Genomic DNA, 9,605 nt, shown 5'->3' with positions numbered 1-9,605 from the left:
ACCTTGTTAATAGACTTCAGAACTGAGGCTCAAAATCATGGTGGGTTTGCCTCCACTAGATGAAAGGGGACTACAGAAGACAAGAGTACCTCCCTGGAGACCTGGGAAGTCTCCCATATTTCGTGTGTCTGTTCATCCTGGGAGACTTCAGCTGCTGGGAGGAGAGCTTCACATCGTGTGCTTCTGAGATGCTGGGGCAGGAAATGGTGTTTGTTGTGGGAAGTGCAGACGGGTTCGAAGAAAATCCGCTTTCATACAGACCACGTGCTCTAATTCACCAGCACAGACCCGAAGGAAGGACATATATACTCTTTGGGGTCTATAAGAAACAGCAAACAGAACAGGCATGGATTAAAACATGCTGACTTCTTTTGGTGGGTGTCACTCCCACCTTTGCCGGTCGATCATTGTATAGCTTTGTCTCAGCATCATCATCGGTCCATTGTTGTTTACCAAACACTCTCATGTGCATGGCTCACAGGCAGGCCTCACAGTTTTCTGTCTAAATAATAATACTTGTGAAACTTATGACATCAATACATCAATAACTTAATTGATGCTTGCTAATTATTTTGGCACTCTTAGGTAGAAGGTGCTAAATAACTTATTTTCCTCTTCTGAGACGGGCACAGAAACGGAGAGATGTGGCATTGAAGGAGAGAGATCTTGCAATATGACTTTTCCTTTGCAACACTGAACATTTTGCTGCTAAACACAATGTGAGTGTCTTTTAAAAAAGCCAACGTAATTGTTGTAGAACTTCAAAAACATGCTCTTCAGCAATGTGCTTTCTGTCTGCCTGGGACCTTTGTGCCATGGCTGTAGGTCAGCAAGGAGAGAAGCGTTCAGAAAAATGATCTAGGGCTTCCCTGGTGGCGCAATGGTTGAGAGTCCGCCTGCCGATGCAGGGGACGCAGGTTCGTGCCCCGGTCCGGGAAGATCCCACATGCCGCGGAGCGGCTGGGCCCGTGAGCCATGGCCGCTGAGCCTGAGCGTCCGGAGCCTGTGCTCCGCAGCGGGAGAGGCCACAACAGTGAGAGGCCCACATACCGCAAAAAAAAAAAAAAGATCTAAGCTCTCATTCTGGGAGGAAGAGGAAAGATTAAAAACACATTTACATATCTTCAGAGGCAGGGCAGGGAAGAGGGACGGGGTGGGTAGAAAGAAGACTTAGGACCACAGGGGTGCAGGAACCCCGGGGTATCGGAAAAGCACCTGCCTATCTGTAGAGGCGGCTGCTTTTGACTGCAGTTGATTCTCTGCTGTTTAGGGGTGTGGACCTCGATCTTTGTAGTTTCTCTTAAAAAGCCAGGATCTGAAATTTAACTTTTCATTGTTGATCATTAAAAAAATAATGCACTAAATAAATAAAACATAACATAAAATACATAAATAAAATACAACATAACATAACATGAAATAAAAATAACATAAAATTTAAAACACTTAAAAAAACACTAAGTAAAATAAACATAATATCCTGTGTCTCTGTGAGTCTAGGTCAGGGGAGCTAAGAATAGAAACCCATTATTCTAAAAATAAAGAGATCCATTGAATGAACTATTTCTAGTCTTAAAATGTAAAATTTATCTTCCAGAATTGAAGTCAATTGGGGCTAAAGGTTACAGGGGATATAGGTTATAGGATATATATTAAGAAGATCACTATTTTAAGCTTACTTTACTCAGAGGTGTTTGCTCAGATCCAACCTTTGTTCTTTCCCCCCTTTAATTTATGAAGAGCACAGATACCACATGCAATTCGCTTTTTATGTATTTTTAAAGTTCAGACTGAAAAGTAAAAGCCTCTTATCTCCCATTTGCTTAAGCTGGTTAAGCAAAAGTAGGTCTCTTTTTCTTCACAACTTGCACAAATCATTTTATTAATAATTTATTAATAATTTATCACAATGTCCCATAGCAGAGATAAAGCAGAGGCCTACATTATCATTATGTGCTCAGGGGCTCTGCAGTGCCTTTAATTCCCCTGCACCTGCTGTCACCTGTGCTCTGCTGTCTCTCTAAGGTTTGTATTTTCTATGATGCTGGTTGTATAACCTTTAGCATCACGTTGCAAGCTGCCTGGCTAGGTTGCTGCTGCATAGGGAAAGCAGATGGATACAGCTTGCTGTGACCCCGTTTTCAACCCCGCTTCTCAGGGCCGTGCACCATGATGTGGAGACAAGTCCCTGGGTCACGATGAATCAGGAACCTCCCTGCTGATCTTGGCTCAGCCATGAACTGGGCTAGAGAATGAGGCAATCTGGGGCGGAGTCTCTTTATTTATTAAATGTGGGCATCTGACACTATTTAGGTTGCCCTTTCCAGCTCAGAGGGAAAAGCAGATTCTTCACCAGGTGAATGCTTACCTGTGATGTCCTTAGAGCCTGTCATTCTCTACTCAATGACCAGACAGCATTGGACACAGACCATGGCAAGCTCAGGACTTACTGTCAGCAGAACTCTCTTCCCTTTCCACGATATCTGACTGGGAATGTTGTCTTCTCTTGTCCCCTGCAGAGAGGATCCATCCTCAGCTTCTTGCTTAACCTCTTTGAGCAAAGCCTCTCCTTTGAGCAAGTGTTCGGTCCTTTCGAGGCATTGGCATTTCTAGAAATATCATGAATTAAGCACTCACATGTATTATCTCATTGAAGGCAACTTGATGAACTAGGAATTGTTTTTGTTTTGAAAATGTGGACACACAGGCTGAGATAAATTAAGGACACAGGGTTGGTAAGGGATGGAGCTGAGATCTGAACCCTTCTAAGACTATTATCTGCCACTAGAATGTAACAGAAAAGGGATTTTAAAAGCTTCTCGCTTACTTCTCTCTCTCCTCTTTCTCTCTCTCTTTTACTTAGATTCTGCCCAGGAAAAAAAAGTTCTACATCAGTGGGTCTTCGGGCCCACTGTGAAGCCTGCTCCTCTCTGAGGTCCTTGAATTTTATGTCCACGTGGAGGATGGGAAGAAGAAGGGGCAGGAGAGGGGGAGGGAGAGTTAGGAATTCCAAATAGTTGTGGAATTTTCAGTAGAAAGAGGAGGAAAGAGAACTGTGTAAAAGTAGAAAGCAAGAAATAAAGGAAATGCTTATTGCCACTAAAGTGTCAACTTACCCCGGGCATTAATCAGATGCAATTTATTATCAGTATAAATAGTTGAAGTATACTTTTGCTTTTTCATGTGATCACTCTTTAGTTCTCATTTGGGTATCAGTTTTATTGCATTTGTTCTTTTGTATTGTTGAGAAAGAATTACCACACAGAACTGAGGTTATAAGGGTGGAATTCTGGACAGCTCAAGATACATACTGAAGATAATTTGGTCAAGGTGCTTTCCCAGAATCATTTACCTTGCTGCTGCCTACTTCTCATGAGGCTCCTTATGGAGATCAATTAGATCAGCTAAAGAAGCAATTTGGTTAGTAAGAAAGCTGAAATCAGAAGGTCAACTTTTTTTTTTTTTTTTTGGCAACAGAGATTTTATCAAAAGTGAGTCATTTTCACAATAGCTGCCATCAGCAGAGTGTGATGGTTAAGAATGAGTCAGGCTAAAGCCCTGGTTCCCTACTTCTGCCCTTGACAACTCACCTCTGCCTCAGTTATCCTGTATGTAAAATGGGGAAAAGGACACTACCTATATCCTAGTGTGTGTTGTTTGGTTTAACTAGAGTAACACGTTTATAGCACTTAGTACAGCATCTGGCAAATGCTAAATGCTATGTTGTAGATATGTATACATGTATAATATATACATGTATATGTATACATGTATAATGTATAATGTTTACTGGCTGTTTGTTGTGATAGAGCAGAAGCACCTCAAGATAGAACTCTCCAGAGCCTGAGGCCCTCATGTAGCCTAGCTAGAAGGGCTGCCTTGGGCCTGCACCTCAGAAGAGGGACTTAGGCAAGTACCCAGTACTTAGTCCATCTCCCTCATTCATTCATTCCCTCTGCAAGCTCCCTACTTGCCTGGATGTCTCCACTGTGTGGTCCTGAGTTGGATGGGATAGAATTCCTCAACTGGGCTTAATTGGATATGGGGTGTTGTTCTGACCTAGAAAAACACATTGTTCATGATTCTGATATGTGTTACCAAAGGACTCCCAGAAAGAGACTGTGAATCAGTTACTACAAAGCTGAGGGCTCATAAATACAATAATTTATGTGTTTATGATTCAGTGGTAAAAGGAGGGAGGGGGAATTGAGTCCATTAGCCAAGCAAGCACCTTGAGGTCTCCATGTTCCGGCTGCCACTGCGGGTGGGAGACTTCTTCCTAGGCTTTCATGAGTCCATTAAACTTCGTTGGTTTTGCTGAGACACCTCCCACCTCTGCTACATCCTACAACTTGCCATTTATTCTCTTTCTAGCTCAGTTGACCAATTCGTGACGGATGGATGTTAATGTTTACTTCCTGCTGAGTGGTACTGTGAGATTTTGAACATGTAAAATGATACACTTGAGAAGCTTGCAGAGAATATTGTTATGTTTGAGTACTTCAACAGGATTCTAGCGGAAGGGGTGGGAACCATTTGGACAAATAACACAGATTAAATGCACCTGTTACCTGAGCCAGTTGTTCTCTTAAAAGGGACTTGTTTTTAGAGGCTGGAGACCAAATAAATATGTTTTAAGGGTGGATTGAGCCACAGAGGCATACAGGGAAGTGGTTGAACGCCCTGGCTTTGGGCTCACCTCTGGTTCTGCCTACTTGCTAACTGTGTTTCCCTGGTAAAATCAGCTAACCCTCTGAGCTTTAATTTCCTCCTCTGAAAAGGGAGGTGGTACTACCTACTTTAAGAGGGTTGTAGAGATTAAACTCGACAGCATGCGTTAAGAATTTAGCATAGTGCTTGGCACATAGGCTTCATCTATACATGTTGGCTGAACAGCTCTCAGGATGAGTGACGGTACCATGCCGATTTCATCATTTGGGGGTGACAGATGGAAAGAAATCTAAATAACACATACTTTAGGGCAAGGTTTCTGATTGATCTTTTGATCTCTTCAGAAATAAGACAACGTTGCATTGTTTGTTCTTCTCAATACTTCAGAGATTATGTTGTTGTTGCTTATTTTCCCCAGAGCTTTATGACCCCATATGCTACCGAAGAACCTCATACCTCATTTTATGAACAAGTTGTTTGCCAAAAGTTTACTTGTCTGTCGGCTGTTTGAAATTTTTAGAATATTTTTCAATAGAAACAATGCTGTAAATGGTGAAGACATCCCCAGGCCAGGCCAGGCCATAACAGCTCATTTAAGACAATGTCATTGAATTAAGGTAGAGCTAATGAGTTGTTCCTCTCCACGCATCCTTTAGATACCAGTCTCCAAGCTCAAAAGTTTACTCTAATTTTACCTGCTCAGAGATGTATGGCTCTCCTCGACTTTTGGGATGACCCAGACTCTGATGGGTATAAGAATCTGGTTTCCACCTTACCTCCTATCACTCTTTCCAACAAGACAACCACACTTCCTTCTTTCATCCATCCCCTGGCCTGGCTTTTTCATCCTTAGCAGGAAAAACTTGTAGAAGTGTTAAGACAGAAGAATTCAATCCTCAAGAAGAGAAAACTGCATTTTTTTTCTTCTTCTTGGATCAGGGTCTGCTCTTGGCAGAGATAGTTGCACAGATATCACAGTGATATCTTAGTTGATCTTTCCTAGAGTCAGTAAATAAATGGACCTGAGAATGAGGTAGGAGAGTCAGCCTTCACGTCACCTATGTCAGTTCTCACTAAAGAGTGGATGTGTCATGGAGATGAAGAGCACCCACTCTTTCATCTACGGTTACTTTTTCATGTGCCTTTTCTGCCTCTGACACTAAATTGTAGTCTCAAAAGACAGGATGTTTCTATCTTCCAGTGTACCTAGTATGGCCCTTGGCCAATGGTGTGGGGAAGGTGTTCATTATGTATATTTTTTTATGATGGTCCTTCAAATTCTTGTCCTAAGTTATCTTGTCCTAAGTAAATAAAAGGGTCTGGGAAAGAAGGAAAATAACAATATGATGCAGATATAAATATTTTTTTCTATCTAATAACAATCTAAAAGACATCCAAGTACTCAACATAGAAAAAATCAGAGTAGGTGATTAATTAAACTGGTGTGATAATGTGGCTTTGCTCTTCATTTAAAAAAAAAAAAGGAATTTTTACAATAGTGTTTGTCCAATATCATAGTGATTAAAGAAAATCTAAGGCTACTTTTAACATAACAGATTTGTCCTGAAACTTTAATGGAATCAGAGTTACTTTGCACCAGGGAAAATATATTTCCTCTCTCTTTCCACCTCAATCTCTCCCCTCCTTATCCCACTGCATTATTGGTCAAAATTACCTGAGATTTTAAGCTCATTTCTCAATTATGATTAAAATTCAATACAGATAAACCTTGGGGCAATACAGTCTCTACGTGTTGTCAAAACAAAACAGAAGCACAAACAGCTATTACTAAACACTTCTTAATTATGATCTGAATTTCTTACCAGATGCAAAATCCCTCTTTTGCAGTGGCAAAAGCTCTCAGCAACTGAGGTCTCACATTCCATTGCAAAATGAAAGAGATGGAGTGTTTGTTTTTGTGGAAAAAAATAAATGCCACCAATAGCAACAACCCATATTAGTCACCTCTCTGGCTCTCTGATCAGATGTACAGAATGTTCCATGGTCTATAAATTAGATTATGATGATGATCATGAGTCAGTGAGTGACCTGTGATATGAGTCAGCTGGCAAAGTGGTTGTCTAGTTAGTCTGCACCAACCCCTCAGATGGAATTGGGGTTCATATCTTTCTGGTAGAGCTGCCACTTTTAATATTGGGAGGATCCAGGAAAAGGGAACTGAGAAAAAGCGATTAGACAAGTTTACGGTCAAGTCTGGGGAAGAGAAGGTAGGGGTAATGCTGGTGAGTGTGGGTGGGGAAGGGACGTCCTGGGTTGCATCCTCTCGTTCTTGCATTTAAACTCTCCTTCTCTTCTGACTATAAAATACAGTTGAAAGTGTAGACAAAGTATGTGAACAAAAGCTATGAAGAGTGAATATTTGAGGTTTAATATCCCTAAAGGGAAAGAGAAATGACATGGAAGACAACTTTGGCAGCAAGAAATGACTGTTTTTATTAAACTGCAAAGCAGAATTAGGAAAAAGAATTTGACAATTGTTATAGGTACCAGTTGTTTATGTGTTTGAAGAATCTGCCAAATGAAAAATTGAGAATCTTTTCTACTATAGTTAGTATATTAATAATATTTCCTAATATAGTTTCATTCAAGAAGGAATTCCTAAGAGGCAACAGTTTTAGATACTGATAGGTTTGAAGAAAGTTACTCTGTGTTGAAGATATTGTTTACTAAATATGAGTAGAGATAGTTCCCAGCTCACCAAGTGGTGGTTCTCTACAAAGCTCTTTTTAAACAGACTGTTTAGAACTTGCTATCTATTTATTAATTTACTTACATTCATTCTTTCATTCGAAAAGATTAGTTAAGCCCTGATATGTGTAAGACACAATTCTGAGCTTTTCAGATTCTAAGATGAATCAAATCCATCCAGGGCAAGACATGAGTTATTTCAAAGTCTAGGAAGGAAGAAAAGATATGTTTAAAAATAATTCTAATATTTGATAAAAATCACATAGCATCAAAAAAAAAAAAGATACACAAAGAGATAAAAAACTGAAGAAATTCAGAGAGTGATTGCTCACAGGTACAGAATTAACATTACCCAAAGTGGTGAGCCCTGGCATCTGAGCATGGACTTGGGAGACAGTCCAACAGAATTTGAGTCTGAGACCCACATCTTACTAATCACGTAACCACTCTGGGCATCAGTTTCCTCATCTATGAAATGGAAGTCATAGAAATGCTGGTACTTCAAGAGTTATTATAAAAATTAGGCAAGAGGTAGGTGAAACTCTTAGCCCAGGTCATGGAATATAGAAGATACTCAATGATGTTAGGTATTGCTAGTCCCAAAGTACTTTCGCTAGATCACACTAAATAGAGGAAAAAACACTAAGTAAAATAAACATAATATCATGTGTCTCTGTGAGTCTAGGTCAGGGGATCTAAGAATAGAAACCCATTATTCTAAAAATGAAGAGATGCATTCAATGAACTATTTCTAGTCTTAAAATGTAAAATTTATCTTCCAGAATTGAAGTCAATTGGGGCTAAAGGTTACAGGGGATATAGGTTATAATTAGGTTAAATAGGTTAAATAATGGTACAATGAAACCTACTACTTGTTTAGGGTGAAAATTGCAGTTTTGGGTATTAGAACATCTACCAAGCTGGAGATGTAGAAGGAAAATTAGGGGTTCCCTCATACCCCAATCCCTCCTTCTCCTGCCTGTGGCAGCAGAGCCATTTTCAGCTCAAACTCATCACCCTTGGTGCCTTTCCTGTCCTGGACAGGGACTCAGAATCTGGGCTTTGGGAGAAAGAGGGTAATCTGATGGGGAATAGGGATCTGGGCCTCCTATTAATGTCCCTAGAGGGTGAGTATTGGTGACATTACTTTCCAAGAACCCATCTGCTACCCTTACCACTGCTCTCAGCTGTTTTTTCTAACTAGACAGTCATTCCTACTCTGGTCCTCTGGGGAACAGAGGAAAATTCCCCTTTACCTGTGTTTGAATCTAGGCCTTGTGAAGCTCTTAGAGCTATTAGAACTCTTACCAGCAAAGGGAAATAATTAGGATAGGAAGATCCTAGATCCCTTTTCTGGTCACCATTGTATCTCTATGCTGCCCCCTCATTTTCCCACTTTAAGCCTGAGAAAGACAGAGGAAGCTGGAGCGGATCTTTTAGTACTTGGAATCCTGAGGTGTAAGATGTATCTGGATTTCAGAGATTAAATTTAAGCCATGATATTCCTGGGCATTTGATCATGTAAACTGGAAGGGAAACTGAATGTAGAACAGTATCAGGCCTGGGACAGGGAGAGACAGTATGTGAGGAGGGGCCCCAGCTAAGGATGCAGCAAATAAAAGTAGTGAACAGGGAGGAGAGATGGGAAGATCAGGCTAGGTGGCAACAGGAGCCCAGACCACCAGGCCCTACTACTGCTCTATTGTATGTAAAGTGTTTAGCCTAAGGGTGGATGTATTCATAGTGCTTGGTGTATAAGGCCCTGAATAAATGTTTAGTTGATGAATGAATGAATGATTTAGGATTGTGCTGCAAATGATACTGAGAATTATAGGGAAACTCTGAGCATAGAACTTGGCCGGGGCCAGCTTTGTGGGTTCACAACCCGTGATTGTGCACAAGGCCTTGCACTTAGAAGGGCCCAGTGCTTTGTTTAATGCTCTTCAGTCACTGTCTTAAAGCTCCTAATTTCTGAGCAAGGAGTCACCCATTCTCATCTTGCTCTGGGCCCTGCAATTGCGTAGCTGGTCCTGTATCTAACCCGTGCGGGGCTAGGATGGGGGGAAGATGAGAAGAGAAGGTTTAAAAGGACATCATAACTAGAATCAGCTAAATGGAATGGGGTTGGGGAAGGGGTCTGGTGTAACCCATCAAAACAAAGGGAGCTGTATGAATGAAGGCTCAGAAGTAAGTATAGGCTCAGAAGTACAATGTATAGGAAGGCT

General features: G+C 40.9%; 1 long non-coding RNA gene across 1 annotated transcript in view; it reads left to right on the top strand.

Moving 5' to 3' along the window:
- Window positions 1–2,272: 2,272 nt before the first annotated feature.
- The window catches only part of LOC117196813 (uncharacterized), a 44,614-nt gene continuing 37,281 nt past the window's right edge, over window positions 2,273–9,605 (top strand). The window contains exon 1 of the long non-coding RNA XR_007470393.1: window positions 2,273–2,356. This is a non-coding gene — a long non-coding RNA (uncharacterized LOC117196813). The remainder of the gene's footprint in view (window positions 2,357–9,605) is intronic.

Source organism: Orcinus orca, chromosome 12 (assembly GCF_937001465.1).
Source record: "Orcinus orca chromosome 12, mOrcOrc1.1, whole genome shotgun sequence".
NCBI classification, from domain to species: Eukaryota; Metazoa; Chordata; class Mammalia; order Artiodactyla; family Delphinidae; genus Orcinus; species Orcinus orca.
This window is presented reverse-complemented; position numbering and strand designations above follow the sequence as displayed.